Source organism: Uloborus diversus, chromosome 1 (assembly GCF_026930045.1).
Source record: "Uloborus diversus isolate 005 chromosome 1, Udiv.v.3.1, whole genome shotgun sequence".
NCBI lineage: Eukaryota > Metazoa > Arthropoda > Arachnida > Araneae > Uloboridae > Uloborus > Uloborus diversus.
In genome coordinates this window covers 265,201,211-265,221,422 of record NC_072731.1, presented here as the reverse complement: position 1 = coordinate 265,221,422, position 20,212 = coordinate 265,201,211, and positions in this window count along the sequence as shown.

Genomic DNA, 20,212 nt, shown 5'->3' with positions numbered 1-20,212 from the left:
GCGACATACATACGCACATACATTCATACGTACATGCAGACGTCACGAGAAAACTCGTTGTAATTAACTCGGGAATCGTCAAAATGGATATTTCGCGTGTCTATATGTTCTTTGGCCACTTATCCACGTGTGGTCGAGTCGAAAAAAAAAAAACTCAACATTCATTCGGGGGTGAGCAAAATGGAAATTAAGGTCGATTTTTGAGTGAAATTTTTTTTGCGAATACAATACTTCCTTTTTTGTAAAAGGAAGTAACAACGGAATTTTTCCATAAGGAGCAAGTTCAAAATATGCTATGCTATATTTTAGCAAAATGTACATCTAACACATAATAGAACTAGGGGTTTGTGTATTCGTTTTTGGCAGGTTTAGATATAGGATGATATAGAGAGATTGAAAAATGGTACATGAAATATGAAAACGAATCATGTATTCTTTTAATCATATTTTTAGAAATTCCAAATACCGGTATTCCGGTAAAACGTTGTAAAAAATACTGAATGCCGGTATTGCTTTTTACTTACTTTTACAAAAAAGAAAGCATTGTATTCGCTAAAACATTTTCACTCAAAAAAGCGCCCTTAATTTCCATTTTTCTAACCTCCGAATGAATGTTGAGTTTTATTTTCGACCCGACCACACGTGTATATATACCTAGAAACGTACAGACACCTGAAATATCCATTTTGACGACCCCCGAGTTAATTACAACGAATTTTCTCGTGACGTCCGTATGTACGTATGTATGTGTGTATGTATCTCGTATAACTCAAAAACGGTATGTCCTAGAAAGTTGAAATTTGGTACGTAGATTCCTAGTGGGGCCTAGTTGTGCACCTTCTCTTTTGGTTGCATTCGAAAGTTCCTAAGGTGGTCTTTTGCTACTTTTTGGGGGGAAATCATTGTTAATTTCGATGTAAACCCAAGTGGTGTTATAATTTGTTGGACACTTGGCGATATATCACCAGTCTTTTGGTCGCCAAGTTTTGTCGCCAACTTGGCGACAAATTTGACGATTTTTTAAAAAATTTGGTTTTAATTTGGCCACTGTTGGTGATTTTTAGAGAGTAAACAATTGAATCACATTAAAATTGCCAATAATGAGGAAATTACATTAAATTGGCTCGTTTTTGTCTGGTATTGCAATAAAACCTTTTGAAACAATTACACATAACTTCCATTACAAATAAAGAACTTTTATTGTTTTAACGTATGTGTGTATAGAACATGACATACTTCCACAAAACGTTTCACTTCATGAGTTTAATTGCAAGTAAGATATGTTAATTGAGCCTTCAAGCTTATGCTGCAAGATGCGATGAAATTGTTCGAAATGTCTCACTCTAATAGAGTTAATTATTAAAACAGGAAGCGGCGTCTAAGTTCTACTACCCGACAGGATATACGGCTCTTTTGTGATTGGAGCATGAAATGCACTTTACCCGGGGTAAGATATTTGTGTTCTATTTCTTAATAAAGCTCATTGGCTCTTTTCGCTCTGTCTTCAGTGCACTAGATTAGAAGCAATCCGTCACTTCATCCATTATCCTTCTAATAAAAATAATTAATCTGTTTTTGAAATGAGTGAACGATGGGCCCGCTCAGTATGTCACTATTTGGGGCAAGATGAGAAGGTGACGTTCAAAGCGTATTTAATCACAAATGTAGCGATTTTTAGTACAAGCAAAATCTTTCTCCAGTTGTTACTTTCCGTTTGTTCGTGTTGCATTTTTTTTTTTTGCATTTTTTAAAATGTATTCCTTTATTTCAGTTGAAATAAGTATCTTCGTTTGGTAGTGAAAAGAGCTAAGCCATATTTTTGGGTAAAACTATAACTAGTGATTGCAATATCAGACAAAAAAAAAAAAAAAAAAAAAAAAGGCATTCAGTAGTTTTTACAACGTTATACAGGAAGACCGGTACTTGGAATTTCTAGAAATACGATTAAAAGCGTACATGATTCGTTGCCATATTTCATGTGCTTTTTCTCAATCTCTCTGTATTTATCAATCTAGATCTAAACTTGCCAAAAACAATCACACAATCCCCTAGTTCTATTTATGTTTAAGATGTACATGAGCTAAAACGTAGCATAGCATATTTTGAACTTGCGCCTTACGGAAAAATTCCGTTGTTACTTCCTTTTACAAAAAAGGAACTATTGTATTCGCGAAAAAATTTTCGCTCAAAAATCGACCTTAATTTCCATTTTACTCACCCCCGAATGAATGTTGAGTTTTTTTTTTCTACTCCACCACACGTGGATAAGTGCCTAAGAACGTATAGACATGCGAAATATCCATTTTGACGATTCAGCGTTAATTACAAGGAGTTTTCTCGTAACGTCTGTATGTACGTATGTATGTGCGGATATGCGTATGTAGGTCGCATAACTCAAGAATGGTATGCCCTAGAAAGTTGATATTCGGTACGTAGACTGCTAGTGGGGTCTAGTTGTGCACCTCCCCTTTTGGTTGCACTCGGGTGTTTTTCTAAAGGGGTCTTTTGGTCCTTTTTAGGGGAAATCATTATTAATTTCGATGTAAACTCGTCGTGTTATAATTTGGCGGACACTTGGCGATATATCGCCAGTCTTTTAGTCACCAACTTGGCGACAAATTTGGCAAATTTTTTTAAAAAAAATCTGGTTTCAATTTGGCCACTGTTGGTGATATTTAGAGAGTAAACTATTGAATCACATTAAAACTGCCAATAATGGGGAAATGACGTTAAATTGGAGTGAAAGGAAGTCATGTGATGCACACGCATCAGCTCGTTTTCTAACTCTTTTTGGTTCAGTTAGCAACATTTTTTGGTAAATTTATGCAAAAACGGCCTAAATGATTTGGTTATTTCACTTGAAGTGCTAAAAATAAGTTGCTTTTGATTGACTAGTTAGAGTATAATTCTATGTAATTGAGCTGACACTGAATGGAAAATTACAAATAACGAGCTAATGTGTACATCACATGACTTCCTTTTACTCCATTTTAATGTCATTTTCACATTATTGGTAATTATAATGTGATTCAATAGTTTACTTTCTAAATATCACCAACAGTAGCCAAATCAAAACCAGATTTTAAAAAAATCGCCAAATTTGTCGCCAAGTTGGCGACAAAACTTGGCAACCAAAAGACTGGCGATATATCGCCAAGTGTCCGCCAAATTATAACACCACTTGAGTTTACATCGAAATTAACAATGATTTCTCTCCAAAAAGGGGCAAAAGACCCCTTTGGAGCATCCGAATGCAACCAAACTCGAATGCACAACTAGACTCCACTAAGAGTCTACGTACCAAATTTTCTAGGACATTCCGATCTTGAGTTATGCGACACACGTACGCACTTCCACACATACAGACGTCACAAGAAAACTCGTTGTAATTAACTCGGGAATCGTGAAAATGGATATTTCACGTGTCTATACGTTCTTAGACACTTATATCCACGTGTGGTCGAGTCGAAAAAAAAAAAAAAAACTCAACATTCATTCGGGGGTGAGTAAAATAGAAATTAAGGACGATTTCTGAGTGATATTTTTTTGCGAATACAATACTTCCTTTTTTGCAAATGGAAGTAAAAAGGGGTTCTTTGCAACCTCGAAACATAAGTATGCAGTACTTTGATTTGATAGCACAAAGGTACTTATTCATTTCTGAAGTTAAAAGTTACTATTAAGATTCGAAACGATATTGTATTTACTTTTATGTTCCTTTTGAAAGACTAAAAAAATCAGCTAAAACATTGCATGATAAAGTATATTCCACTCATGAACTTTTGAAAAGTAATCGCAAAAAATGAACGCCTAAAGGGCATATTATTTGCCAGAAACTGTTGATGAGTAATTTGTTACATCAAAAGTTAAATGATAAAAAAAAAATTAATAGATAAAAATTTAAATATAAAACTCATATAATTTTAAATTGCTCTAGTTTTTTCAGCCTCAATGTGTGCATATTTCGCATTTTTAAATCTTTACCAATAATAAAGCTGAAAGTCTCTCTGTCCGGATCTCTGTGACGCACATAGCGCCTAGACCGTTCGACCAATTTTCATGAAATTTGGCCCAAAGTTAGTTTGTAGCATGAGGGTGTGCACCTCGAAGCGATTTTTTGAAAATTCGATTTTGTTCTTTTTCTATTCCAATTTTAAAAAACATTTACCGGAGCAAATTATCACAACGTGGAATAGTAAATTACGAAATTATCATAACGTGGAACCGTAACATGGGCGAACCATTTAACATAGCAAATTGGCGAGTAATTCATCATCCATTATTTGTAAATATACGGACGAACCAAATGACCTTTTAATTTTTCTACTACGGGCAAAGCCGTGCGGGTGCCGCTAGTAAGGGAATAAAAACAGATTTTTATTTTTTGAACTTTAAGACAACAAACAAATTAGTTTTATTACCGCCATTTTTGAGGCTTTATGCATAATACTATTATTTAGTAATTTCTGCTGCATATAGGAATCTGTAGATTCTTTTATAGATATTCTGATTTGCATTATTCTATTATCAATAACTTTCTTTTTTAAAACAAATCAACCGTAAATTTGCCGGACCACTAATCTCTAAATAGTAAAAAATGAAGTCCCCAAAAAGCGTCTGTGTGTTTGAACTCGTAAAACTCCAGAACTACTCGGCCGATTTCGGTGAATTTTTCACAGTTTGTTCCTTTAAGTCCTGAAAAGGTTTGCAGACTAGTTCAAAGAAAATTCGATGAATAGTTCTTTTTTTATTCCAATTTAGGCCCAATTTTCTCATATATTCCCGATGATGGGGGTTAAAAATTACTTGCATATATTAATATTATATATCGTTGGAAAGAGTGGAATTTTCCGCGTTCTACGCAATTTGTTTCAACGATCTAACTTGATTACGACGGGAGTGATTTGCGTTTTTAGCTCGAATTTGTTTTGGCTTAGCTGAAATTTAGGCACTACTTTCTGCATTAAATCTATCAATAAAAAGTGAAGGGATTGTCCCACAGTTTTCTTTTTAACACCACTGGAAAGATCTGCTTTTTTAACTCCAGATTTAACTCGACCTGTGGTCGAAAGTTTAACCCTCTATCTCCATTAGGAAAAAAGTTACAAGCGAATTAAATGAAGCTCAAAAATCTGTTCTCTATTCAAGTTTTTAACCATTTTATTTTGCGTTTCCACGGTAACGCTTTTTGAATCCATTGTTTATTTCCATCTTTCTCATTTTCAATTCTTAAACTTATTTTACTTTGTGTTTCCATGGTTACGCTTTTTAAATCCATCTTTCTCATTTTATTTTAATTTCTTAAAAGTATTTTAATATCTGTCGTCATTGTTTGGAGGGGAAATTTTGCATGATGATTTTTTTTTCTTTTATTTATGCCTGATTGTTGAATATGCGTCACTTTTACACAATTTTTGTTTTCAAGATACACCGGGCAAAGCCGGGCAATGCAGCTAGTAATACTATAATTTAGTAATTTCTGCTGCATAGGAATCTGTAGATTCTTATATAGATATTCTGATTTGCAATATTCTAATATCAATAACTTTCTGTTTTTAAAACAACTCAACCGTAAATTTGCCGGACCACTAATCTTTACTAATAATAAAGCTGAAAGTCTCTCCCAGGATGTCTGTGACGCGCATAGCGCCTAGACCGTTCGGACGATTTTCATGAAATTTGGCACACAATTAGTTTGTAGCATGGGGGTGTGCACCTCGAAGCGATTTTTCGAAAATTCGATGTGGTTCTTTTTCTATTCCAATTTTCAGAACAAAACTATCATAAGATGCACGAGTAAATTACGAAATTATCATAACGTGGAACCGTAACATGGGTACAAGCCAATTGGCGAGAAAATTCACCATACATTATTTGTAAATATACAGGCGAACCAAAAGACCTTTTCATTTTTCTATTACGGGCAAAGCCGTGCGGGTACCACTAGTATCATATAAAGAAAGCAAATACATTAATGCAGAACCGCTCATCAGTGTTATAAAATCTTGTTACCAGATAAAGCGTCTTTCTTGTTTAGATGGTAATGCGTCTGAAGCAATTCCAGTTTCATTTAAAACGAGATGAGAGTTGGGATTCGTCAAGCACATAAAAAGGCGTTCTCGCAAAATAAGCAGCCGAAGTATTCCCAATAAAAGTTACTGGGAAGCCATTTCGCCTAATTAACTCTACCTGACTCCAGATATTCTGTTTCCACAGGAAGTTGTCAATTAACGTCAATTGCCAGAGCCAGGTTGCTCCTGCACCCTCAATCAGTTCCTCTACGCTCGAGAGCCTCTTCTTTTATTTTAGCCAATCAGCGAAGACCAAATGACCACAAAAGTCGGGAGACACAATCAAAGGTGTGTTCTCTGGACCAATCTAATCCAATCCGTTTTGCGACCGAGTGCTCCAGGATTTTGTCTTTTCTCTTGATTTTGCTCCATTTCATCCAAGTTGGCCAGCTAGCTAGCTATCTGGACTTATTCTTCAACTATTGATTTTCCTTTGAAGTTAGTTTTAAGCAAGCGAGTAACAAAGAAAAGCTTTGATATTTTGAACTGGGAATGTAATTGGTTTTTCCATTGACTTTCTGTTGATTTTGTCACCAGGAGCAGTCCGACCTCATTACGTGTTCTTATTATTTTATATGTCTTTCTGGGGAAACAGGAGAAATCGAAGTTGGCGTTGACATTTCTGCTACTAATGAGATAGGAACTCTTAACTCGGCTGAGCTGAAACGTATAGTTTTATCTCTGCAAAGTATACTTTCAGCAAACCTTATCTAAAGCTTACAGAAAAAGTATTGGTACTTTCTTCACTTCTTCCTTTCAATTATATATAAAACTATTTCATAAGCTTTAGATAATAGTTGAACTACTGGATGAAACGAGCTGATTTGTGCATCACATGACTTCCTTTTACTTCCAATTTAATGTCATTTCCCCCATTATTGGCCATTTTAATGTGATTCAATTGTTTACTCTCTAAATATCACCAACAGTGGACAAATTGAAACCAAATTAAAAAGAAAAAAAAACGCCAAATTTGTCGCCAAGTTGACGAAAAAACTTGGCGACCAAAAGACTGGCGATATATCACCCAGTGTCCGACAATTTTTAACACGATTTCAGTTTACATCGAAATTAACAATGATTTCCACCCAAAAAGAGGCAAAAGACCCCCTTAGAAACATCTGAATGCGACCAAAAGGGAAGGTGTACAACTAGACCCCACGAGGAGTCTACGTACCAAATGTCAACCCTCTAGGACATATTGTTTTTGAGTTATGCAAGATACATACGCACATACGTACGTACATACGGACGTCACGAGAAAATTCGTAGTAATAAACTCGGGGGTCGTCAAAAAGGATATTTCGGGTGTCTGTAGGTTCCTAGGCATATATCCACTTGTGTTCGGGTCGAAAAAAAACAAAAAAAAACTCAACATTCATTCGGGGGTGAGAAAAATGGACATTAAGGCCGATTTTTGAGTGAAATTTTTTTCGCGAATACAATGCTTCCTTTTTTGTAAAAGGAAGTAAAAAGGAAAAATTGAATTTTTTCCTTAGAAATTTTTCGAGCTAAAAGTTTGGAATGACACGCAGCGTTGCGGAGTTGGAGTCAGAATTGGACTGATTTTGGGGTAAATGAGTCGGAGTCGGGTGACGGAAGCATCAAGATTAAAGGGTTTGGACTCTGAGCTGGGAGTTAAGGTGTCGGAGTCGGAGTTCCTGATCACCCATCAGTTGAAAATGCAAATGGGTCTATCCATGGAAAAGCAGGCATTTCGTCCTGCACGTGACAGATCTGTATTCCATTTCACATGTAACAAGCAAAACTGTATTGGGTGAGAAATCACATATGTAATGATTTCATTGGCAAAAAAAAAAAAAAAAAAAAAATCTTGAAATAAAATGAAGAGCTGTTACATCCAGGGTAAAACGATTCTTTGAACTTTCCCACTATTTGGTTCTTTTCGAAACTAGCAATAAAACGAGCTGATGTGTGCATCACATGACTTCCTTTTACTCCAATTTAATGTCATTTTCTCATTATTGGCAGTTTTAACGGATTCAATAGTTTACTCTCTAAATATCACCAACAGTGGCCAAATTGAAACCAGATTTTAAATAAAAGGCAAAGTTTGTCGCCAAGTTGGCGACAAAACTTGGCGACCAAAAGACTGACGATAGATCGCCAAGTGTCCGCCAAACTATAACAGCACTTGAGTTTACATCGAAATTAACAATGATTTTCCCCCAAGAAGGGGCAAAAGACCCCTTTAGAAATACCCGAATGCAACCAAAAAGGGAGGTGCACAACTAGACCCCACTAGGAGTTTACGTACCAAATTTCAACTTTCTAGGACATACCGTTCTTGAGTTATGCGACTTACATATGCACATACGTACCTACATACAGATGTCACGAGAAAACTCGTTGTAGTTAACTCGGGGATCGTCAAAATGGATATTTCGGGTGACTGTACGTTCCTAGGCATATATCCACGTGTGGTAATGTTGAAAAATAAACTTAACATTCATTCGGGGGTGTGCAAAATGGAAGTTAAAGCCGATTTTTGAGTGAATTTTTTTTTTTGCGAATACAATACTTCCTTTTTTGTAAAAGAAAGTAAAATCTTCGTAGAAAAGCAAAGTATATACATTTTAAAACACAGCAATAGATTCGGGGGATACTTTGCTGCAATTGAGAGGTTTTAACATGATGGCAGAAATGTGTGATAGGTAAACTTCATTTTCAGAAGTAAGAATCTAAAAGTATATTGGGATTTTTTTTTTTTTTTGCTTACTTTCACTAGGATAACATTTTTTTAACTTTTGGCTTGTATAATTTGTATATTTTTAAAAACGTAAGGAACTATTTTGTCCAATCGTCGCACACGTGACACATAATTTAGTTATGCGTTTAAAAAAGTTCGGTATAGTCTGTCTTGATAACGCTTAATTTGTCAAAATGTTAAATGTAAAACAATTATATGATTCAATGGGATGATATCCGCCTCTAGCTCGGTTATTGTCTACTCCAGAGTGGTGAGTCGCAACTATACTCAATTCAGCGAGAGCTGATAGAGGAAGTAAACAAAGAAGGTTACTACTTTCATGACTTACTCGCCCGATTGGCAATGCTGTTCGCATTGAAAGCGTGGACATTTCGCTTATTTGATTGGCGCTGTTTTCAATCATCCCAGCGCCAAGCAGACAGCGGTAACGCCAATTGTCACATTGCTTTGTTTACGTCTACTATCAGCTCTCGCTAAATGGACTATAGGACGAAACTGCAGTCTCTGTATGTCATAATCGGTCTATCGGTATATTGCATGCAATCATATAAGGTTTTCAATCTCATCTTGCTCACGTTCTACATGTTTAGAGTGAAAAAAAAAAATCTTTTCTGTTAAAAAAACAAAAATTAGTTGAATTCCAGCTATTTTTGAGTTTTTATGAGTAGTAACTTGTAATGTAATTTCTACTGGTTATGAATGAGTTTGTCAAATCGTTATGTTTAGGGTTTGTTTCAGTGTCACAAAACTTAAACATAATATCTCTTTAGGTAAGAAAGTGTTAGTATCTACAAAAATTAGTTTTCAGATATTTGAAGAAACGGATTTTTATTCCCTACAAACATTATGAAAATGTTAAAACTTGACATTTTTTTTCAATAAGCTAGTTCCTACAATAATGCTGAAGTAAAATAGTTGGTAAAAATACAAAAAATGAAAAGCGAAATATTTGTAGATTTTGCTGTTTCCTAACCCAATATAGAATAAGTATTCCAGGACAAAGTATAATATAGGGATTGTCAGAGAAAGGACAAACAAAGCAAGATGCCATAATCGTCAAAAGTACAAATTTTTAACAAAAGGTTCTAATTCTAAATCTCAAAAACTTCTCTACCCTTCTCTTGGATACGGAATAACACTTTCTGATTAGCTCAACGGTACCCAACCTTTATTTTCCAAATTTAGATTTCTCCTGCGAGCCAGAACTTTTATAACATTTCAAAATGCTTAAACATTCTCCAAATAACATGTAAAAGGAAAGAAAATGACAAATCTAGCTTTTTTAGAATTATTAACTTGATACTTGTTTTATTAATGTGAAGTTTTGTATCTGTTTTCCAAACATTAATTTCTGAATATTCGGCCCCAAATTTGTGACATTGTGTCTAATCGAGATTTTCAAATTGTGACATTGAAGAAAACAACGGGTCACACCGACCGGCTCAGGGCCACATGCGGCCCGTAGTTAGAGCACCACTGGATTGGCTAATAAAAAGAGCTGCTTATTAATCTATATTTTAAACTAGTGGCACCCCGTAGAAGAAAATTAAAAGGTCTTTTGGTTCGCCTGTATATTTACAAATAATGTATGGTGAATTTCTCGCCAATTGGCTTGCCCATGTTACGGTTCCACGTTATGATAACTTGGTAATTGACTCGTCCATCTTATGCTAATTTTTCTCGGGAAAATGTTTTTAAAATTGGGAAAGAAAAAAAAACAATCAAATTTTCGAAAAATCGCTTCGCGATGCACACCCCTCTGCTACAAACTAATTCTGTGCCAAATTTCATGAAAATCGCCAGAACGGTCTAGACGCTACGCGCGTCACAGAGATCCTGACAGAGAGAGATCCAGACAGATAGAAATCCAGACAGATAGAAATCCAGACTTTCAGCCTTATTATTAGTAAAGAAAAGCAAAACCTTGTTCTCAGTGCAAAGGACATGCACGCATATTAGGAAAATTATTATTCCTCTGCTAATCTTTTTCCTTTCCATCAATAAAAAAAAATATCGTCTGACATTTAATAAAATAGTATACATTTCGTTACATATACTTAATGTGACGTTTAAATGGATTAAATCTGAATCCGTAAGAGGTAAGTATACATTCTTCAGGCGGCATAAGAAATGTTGCAAAAACTTTTGAAGACTCAAAGAAATCGTTGGAAAAATTGAAACATTGTGCTCTTTATGACTTAAAATTCTTTCGAAAGACCTGCAATTGGGCTGCTTAAAGATAAAAACTTACTAAATGTTATGAAGCATTTTTTTTGAGCAATCACGATTGCTTATTCTTCTCATTTGACTGTTTTTGGCGTTTCGCTGATTTCATTTTCCTGCCAGCACCCTCTGCAGCATCACCGTCGACCGGAGGCCTCACGAAGCTGCTCCTCTTGCGAAAACCGGTCCAGGTTGCGTCCATATCCTACACACACACGCATAAATACACATAACTACACACCTACACATTTACACACTCCTACACACATACACACACTCCTACACACATACACACACCCCTACACACATACACGCTCCTACACACACTCCTACACACATACACACACTCATGCCTTCTCACAGACACACACACACACACACGAACGCCTACACACACACACACACACGAACGCCTACACACACACACACACACGAACGCCTACACACACACACGAACGCCTACGCACACACACACACACACACACGAACGCCTACGCACACACACACGAACGCCTACACACACAGCACTGCATACACAACACTCACACACATACATACACTCACACACACACGCACCCATACACATGCGCCTACATAAACACACACACATGCGCCTACACAAACACACACGTGCGTGATTGCGAAAAACATAATTCGAATTCAAGATGCCAAAAATTCAAATAATTATAATTTTTCTTTTTTGTTTTAAAATCAAGCGTCAAATGCAGATTTACATTTATCAGCTTTGAGTTAGCATTAAAAAATATACGACTTTCTCTGGGGCGTATTTGCAAGGCGTTTACAGCCATGTAAGTTTATATTTTTGAACACTGGTTCTCAAATTTACTTTTTGTGTAACAAATTATTAGCATTGCAAAAAGTTCAAAAGCCAGATGCGATCACACACCGAATGGCCACTCCGGAATCTCAAAATTCCGTCAGCACAAAAACAGCTAAACACCACATGGAGCAGACAGAGCGAAGACTTTGATCACGATCCTTTCTACTTCAAGGAACTTTCCAGTCCCGAAGATAACCTCAAGAAATCATTAATTCTCGAAAAGTATTGTTTCTTTTTCCCTCCTCCCCGCCACCCCCCACTCATCCCCTAATTGCCACGTCGAGCTTTGACAAATGCGGCGCAAATTGCACTGTCATTGAAAGCGCTGGCGACCCCCTCATGTGGAAAGCACCTTTAAAGACAGACATTTCAGCCCGAAAGCTTTTGCTAATTACCCCATTATCTGTGTCAGAACATGCGAGCAAAAAATTGAAATTTATACCACGGCTGAACAAAGGTCCTGTGTACACGACGAAAATAATTTAAATGGCGCGGTATTTTTTTGTTTGGGGGGGGGGGAGTGGGAAAGGGTACCTGTTTTAATGCATCATCTCGCATGGATTCAGATATGTTCCCCGAGGTAAAGTTATGTTAGAACACTTTTTTTTTGATGTCGTCAAACAAAAAGGTATTTTTAAATTTATGTACCTGCAAGATGTTGACAAAAATAGCTTTTAATTACTGTCAACGTGCTAAAAAACGAACGCTTGCATTTCAATGGTTTTCAGTTAAAAAAGTAGGGAAAAAATTTCTATGGCAAACGATATCAATTAAAACTGGAGATAAAGATGAATAGTCAGTTTATTAGTTATTTTTGTGGAAATAAGTTTAAAAATGATACTAAAGCTAGACACTTTGCCACGTTTAGAAAATGAAGTTGTTTTGATTTCCTGAAAAAAAAAAAAAAAAGACGCACACAAAATCCGTAATGGGGTTGTTTCCTTCAGTCAAAAGTAGTACTTTTTGTCACTGAAATTGATAGAATAAGCAAAAAATAAATAAATAAATAAATAAATAAACAAATAAATAAAATAACATGGACCCAGAAAATACTTTCATTTCCAAAACAGTTAATTTTTAATTAATTTTTTAAAATGTCCGATTTTTCAAACACGGCGTGGTCTTGATGACGTCACAAATGATGCCCTTTGGCGCATCTTTCTAATGCGTTTTTACGTTATGATAATCAAGAATCGAATTAAAATTGCGCGCTACGCTTCCTATCAACCCTATCGTTGCCAATACACGTGAGTAAAGATGCGAATCAAATAAATTTCTCCGTGAATAGCAACACTGATTGGCATTTCATCATTTCTGATGTCATCGGCAGAAGCGTAACTAATAAAAGCACACCAATTTAAGTATTTTTTAAAAAATATTAAATTTAAACAAATTATTTAAAACATGGTCATTTTTTATTTTTAAGCATGCTCTTTAAGAAAAAAATACTTTTAAAATTTCAAAAACGATCCAATTATTTTAAAGAATGTGTAACACACTTTTTAGAATGCTTTTATTACACTTACTCTGTTTTGAGTAAGTTGGTTGATGGGACAGGTTTTCCGATCGATGCCAAAAGCAAATAATATGGATATTAGCAAGTAAAATGATTGTTGTTATAAAGTTAATAAACTAATTTTAAGAAAAGATAGAATTGTAAAAAAGATATTACGATAGAATTGTTCGTAAAGATAGAATATTCTTAAGAAAAGATAGAATTGTGAATGTTTGTTTACGAACTTAACAAATTTTGAAAATATCCCCGGTTTTTAGGCTTTTGTACCATTAGCCAAGACCAGAATTTCCGTATTCTTTCAGTTTTCAAATCTGTTTATTTATTTATTGCTTGTTAGTAATCTCTTTCTCTTTATATTAAAAAAAAAGTAAGGTCAATAAAATTCTGGAAGGAAGTCTGTGGCGGGATTGCCTCCAGGAGACCCCATAGAACCCTACAGCTTTGAAATTTCGTACAAAATTACTTCGAGCCGCGGTGGTTTGCACATGGGGTTTTGTTTTTTTAAAATTCGAATTAGTGTTTTTGTAATTAATTTTTCAAGCTCAAATTTCGAGTAAATTGCCTATTAAAGAGGTGAAAATTACTTGCAGATATTAATATTATATATCGTTGGAAAGAGTGGAATTTTCTGTGTTCTACGCAATTTGTTTTAATGCTCTAACTTAACTACGGCGGGAGTTATTTGCATTTTTAGCTCAAATGTTTCAGGCATTTCTGACATTTAGGCACTACTTTCTTCATTAAATCTATCGGTAAAAAGTGAAGAAATTGTCCCACAGCTTTCTTTTTCTTTTCTTTTCTTTTTTTTTTTTGACACCACTGGAAAGAGCGACGTGTTTTTCTCCAGATGTAACGCAACCTGTGGTCGAAAAACTAAGTTTTTACCTCCAAAGGAAAAAAAAAAACAAGCCGTTTTAATCAAGTTCGAAAAATCTCATCTCCATTCAAATTATTGATGTTTTATTTGGCGTTGGCATAGTTACGTCTTTTAGATTCGTTAGTTTCTTTCTTATTCACACATTTTAAGGGTTTCAGTTTTAACGGAAAATCTTAGGCTCAACTGAATTCAAGCTCCGAGCTAAAGAGCAAAATATATTGCTAGAGACCATGAATATGAAAGCGACTTTTCAAACTTACAAAACTTCGGTTTTGCAATGCTCAGGAGCCCCTTAGCCTTTACGACTCTGCAAGTTGCTGCAAGTTATTTTGAAACCTGTGCGTTTGGATCCAAGGGAAGTTCATAATGCGTTTTTAATCTGTTTCTTTTTAATTGACGGTTTAACTCTTTGCGAATCAAATAAGCTTGTGAAGCAATCTTCGGGGGTTGGTGAGCGTCAACGAGCAGAGGGTGGGGCCCCTAGCAATAAAAAAAGAAGCAAAAATGCTGCCTGCGCTAAATGCGGAGATTTTCAATAAACCTGAGGCACCTGGCGTTTTTTGCACAAAACATTTGTCGATATTGTGTTATCTAAGATGATTTTTTCAGATGACAGAACTATCTAGTTCATCTTTCGATCTTGAGTTATATCTCTATATTAGTGCTTAATTCGCAATACAGTGAAATCCTGTTACAACGAATACAAATACAACGAAACATCGGGCCATTCCACGGAAAATGTTAAATTTGTCCCGCACGTGACGCTTCGTGCATTTCATAAAATATAATAATGTAAAAGGATAATGAACAAAATTTTGTTGCTTGAGAAATCACAAACGCATGTGTGATTTCTTAAGCAAAAACTTTCTTGAAAAATCATTTCTTTTTTATAAAATATGGGAACCGTCACGTGCGGGACAAACTGACCATTTTCAATGGAATGGGCAAAAACATGTTTTTTTCAATGGTTTAAATAATTATTTCTAAACTAATGAGATATGTTTCCTTTACGTTGGAACCATAGCTTTCAAAATCTACAATTTGTTTCGTCATTGCTGTATTAACAGAGCAGAAATATTAGCTTATTCATAAGCAAGATACCGGAGTTGAACTTTGGATGTCCCGCACGTGACGCATGTAAATAAAATTTATTTTAAATAACAAAATTGTTTAATAAAAATATAATTGTGTCAGGAGTATCTTTGTATCACATGTAAAGATTAAAAGAATTGCTAATCTCTATTTCATTAAAATATTAAGAGATGTGACGAAATTTTAATGAAATTTAAGCGTATTTTATTCCCGCACGTGACGGTGGAATAGCCCATCCGTTTCAGCGAAATAAATTTTCAATACCCGTTCCTATTTCCATTATGTAACTTGAATTCCCTTACAACGAAATTCCCAGTATTGAGAAGAAAATTTCCTGTACCTTCAAATTCGTTGTAACGGGTTTTTCCTGCATTTAAAATTTTTAATGTAACAACTCCACACCTTGGGATATGTTCACACATTTTCAAGACACATTTATATTTCCGCCGGAAACATAATCCATCGAAAATAGAGCAAAATTTTACGTGCATTGCTTTAAGTAATCTCTTCTGAAACAAAACGAAAATTTACAAACTCTTGTACATTGTTAATGACATGTACTCTGCATAACAAGAAAATCCAATATTGTAATTAACGGCTGAAAATTTACTCTTAATTAATTTGTGCATTAATTTCCCTCCAGCGAAGAATGTCGTTGCGCAAGCATAACATGCATTATTCAAAAATTTCCCGTTTTTTTCCGTAACAGAAGGTAACGCGAGTTACCGCCTGCTCAAATATGTTTATTTAATGAAGTTGCATGCTGACTTTAAGTTTAGAAGTTTAATACATAACTTTTCTGGACTGAATTTCTTTGAAAACACATATTTTTTTCAATCACTCCGGGCGATAATTTGTATTTTCCACGACCCGAAACTAGCATGAATAGATAGTAGTGATAATAAATTGTACAAGCCCGGATCGCTCAGAAAGGTTTCAAAGCAAAGGGATTTTTTTTAATACTTTGCTTGCATTTATTAAGCACTTAAATATTTGCTAACGTCGCCAGCTTCTGAAAGCAGAATGGGTAAAAGTTGTTTCTGCGAAAAGTAATCGTAAACTAGACAAAAACATGTTAAATACAATATTATATTTGGTTTTCAAATATGAATTTTTCTTTTTTGGATGGGAGGGGAGGAGGGTATTATTTCAACGTAGTACACTAGACGCGTTTTAAAAATATTCCAGAAAACTAGTCAAAACAAAGCACGTATCTGCTTGTCGAACGTTGAAAATTTTAGAACTAAAGTTATCATGTTTATTTTTTGAACCAAATACGTTTTTAAACACCAGCAAAAGTTACATTAAATGCAATACGTTCTGCCAAATAAACAAAGGAAGCCATTAAAATGTAAAATAATCTGCCATATAATAAAAGGCATCAACATGAAAAGGTCCATTAATGTATAAAGTTAAAATGCCAGGAGTAAAAATGGCGACAGCTGTTTCAGTCGAAGAGAATTGTTTTCGACATTTTGGTATTTTGCACAGGTTCGTAATTCCCTTATTTTGTCTATAATAAATCAAGCAAGTACATTTCACTATATTTCACAATATTATTTTTTACTGCGTCTGAAAGATTGGACAGAAATAATGAAGTCTAAATAATTTTGTAATCTTTCAAATTTCTACATCAATGGTTTGACCAACATCACTTTGTTTTATACAAATGTCTGGCATGAACACTTGTGTTTTTTGCCTTCTGGCTTCACAATACTTCTGCACAATACAATTAAAATCTTTAAGTGCAATGCGTATGTCTAAATGATAACTGTTCATTGAGAGTTCAGAATTGCATAGGCTGCTAGCGTGTGAGCCGTTAAGTCCTATCTTAGTATAGACTATTACTACCCGCACGGCTTTGCCCGTAGTAGAAAGATAAAAGGTCATTTGGTTCGCCTGTATATTTACAAATAATGGATGAATTTCTCGTCAATCAGTTCATTTACTTGCCCATGTTCCACGTTATGATAATTCCGTAATTTACTCTTCCATGGTGTGATAATTTGCTAGGTAAAATGTTCTTAAAATTGGAATAGAAAAATAACAAAATCGAATTTTCAAAAAATCGCTTCGAGACCCTTCGACTCCCCCCCCCCCGCTACAAACTAACTTTGTGTTAAATTTCATGAAAATCGGCGGAACGGTCTAGGCCATATTCGCGTCACAGACATCCAGACAGAGATCCAGATATCCAGACAGACTTTCAGCTTTATTATTAGCAAATAAAAGAATGGTAAGATAAATAAATACCTTTGTGCTGAACACTGAACAGTAAAGTAAGAAAAACAACGTTAAAAATAGCACAAATTTGCCAATTACAGCAATTTATGCCGTAATTGACAAATTTGTGCTATTTTGTTTGTGCTACGTTGTTTTTCTTACTTTAAAAGATTGGTAATTAAACAATCGTGTCTGATTAAAAGCCGAAACATTGCCACAGCAGAATTTCGTGAAAGGTCAGGAACAGATGATGATCAGTTTCACGATAAGTTTTGATCCATTAAAGTTTTATTCCTTTTGTAAATATAATTTTGCTCATATATACTGACAAAGCTTCCGTAATCTAAATCATAAAAATATGATTTTTTACTCAAAGTAAATGTTAAAAACCTTTTTCCTTTGTTCTCAAATGAGTCGTAGGTATTATTATAGTTTTCAGCTTAAGAGAGGAAAATTTCCAAAACGGTTTTTTACCTGATTGAGAGGGATTTATTATAGATCACTTTGTAGCGTAATAGTATCGACCAAGAAGTACCAAATTACGAAATTATTATTTATTTATTTATTTATTTACTTATTTATTTATTTATTTATTTTTGAAAAGTCTTGAGCTTTTTTTGTCATTAGAAACGCCTAACCTTTCAGAAAAAAAAATCCCCGAAATTTTTAAGTTAACCTTATCATCTGTTTTTCAGAGAAGTCAATTTGTTGTCATAGTGGTGCACCCAAAAGGTGTAAGTGTTGTCGACAACACTTTCAAAAACAAATCGCATGCATGAAAAGAAAAACAAAATAATTAAACACTTATTTTAATTTATCTTCACACCTCAAACTTTTCCATTATCAATCTTTTTGACCGCTGCAATATCGAACAATATCCTTCTAAAGGAAGAAAATTAAAACGTCTTATGCTTCAAAGATAAATGTCCTTCTGATAGACATAGTTAGAAAGGATATCCCACACTCAGCTGATATTTAGAAGAACGCTGACACAAAAGCACCACGTGACTGAAGAGCTTTGTCCTTTCGTAATTCAAGAGGGAAATCTTTTTCTTCGCCCGTAAGATGCCGGTCCTTAAACAACGCTTAAAAATGGATCAATAGATCTTTATATTTTAACACTGAGCTGGGGATTTTAGTAAACTTCGTAACTTGAAACTTTTTTGTCTTTCCTTGGAAAGATATGGAACTGTTTTGTTACTGCTGAGTTAAAAATAAACTTCATGTAGCAATTTAGTTTCTGCAAATATTAACCTTGTGTGCCATCACAACTAAATTTTGTACAGTACACAAATCTGTAGAGCATAAACTTTAACTAACCTAAATAAATGAATAAATAAAACCACACCTTACTAGTCGATGGTTAATGCGACCTTCAAGAAGGCATGCATACTGTGAGATACGGATTGAATGCGGCTAATGACAGTGGTGGTAAAAAAAATTGCATCACCCGCGCCGCAAAGGAGAGGAATATCATCCTAACTGCATTAAACACACAGTCAAGCTTCCTATATCCCAGATGGTTTGGGGATGTTTTTCTGATAAAGGAGTTGGTGGGCTTCACTTTGTGCGAGGAACAGTAAACGCTCAGGTGTACACTGGCATTTTGGAGGAGAAATTGCTTCCTACTATCCGGGATCCCTTTACTTCAGTTCCAAACGTCCTTCTCCAGGATGATTCTGCTCCGTGCCATAGAGCAAAACTGGTAAAGAGCAATTCAAAAACCTTTATCCTGCCATTAAACTTAAATTGACGTGGGGTTAAGTAATTTTTTTTCTCTAAACTCACACGCAGGTGCAGAAATGGAAAAATGAGCATGGGGTCAGTAGTTTGCCTTGGCCCAGAAACAGCCTCGATCTACGTAAATAATAATCGGATTCCTGCTGTTAAATGTTTATTTCATAAGTTTTGCAGCATTTCACATACATTCATCGTTAATCGTTCGACCAAAACTTCTCGCATAATCCCATTGTTGCAAAAATGCGAGGGTGATGCAATTTTTTTTTACTAGCACTATACCTTTAAACCGAAATTTGTATTCATAAATGGTATTTTTATTTCACTTGGGCCCGAATCTGTACATTCATGAAAAACAAATTGGATTCATAAGATTTTTTTTTCTGATAATGTCACTTAATTTTCATTAAAAAAAGTTTTTTTCTAGTTCTTTAATACATTGACCAAAAAATTTTGGGGGACCAAGAGCTAGATGAACCCCAGCCTGATAGACTTGCTGATAAGTGAGACTGCGTACGCCAATATGCAAATGCGTTGTCCGTTGGGGGCAATGCATGTGAATCGATTTATAAAACACAGTTACACGATCTCAGATCTGAACTGAATTAACATTCCGCAATTCAATCTATTTTCCTTACGGAAACTTAGACACTCGATTGTTCCGCTCCCAGCTTGTGCACATTTTTTCATTTCACAAACTAAGATGGGTTTTTACTTTTGTCAGATTAACATTTTATTCTATGCTCTCTAAATACATTTAAAATTGATTATAGTATTTTTTTTAATATCTGTTCAAATTATTATTGCATACATCATTTCAATCACGACAAGGCGAAATCATTGGTACAATTAATCAAAACCGGGTTTTTCCCTTGGCTTCCCGTGTGACAGACGTACCAGG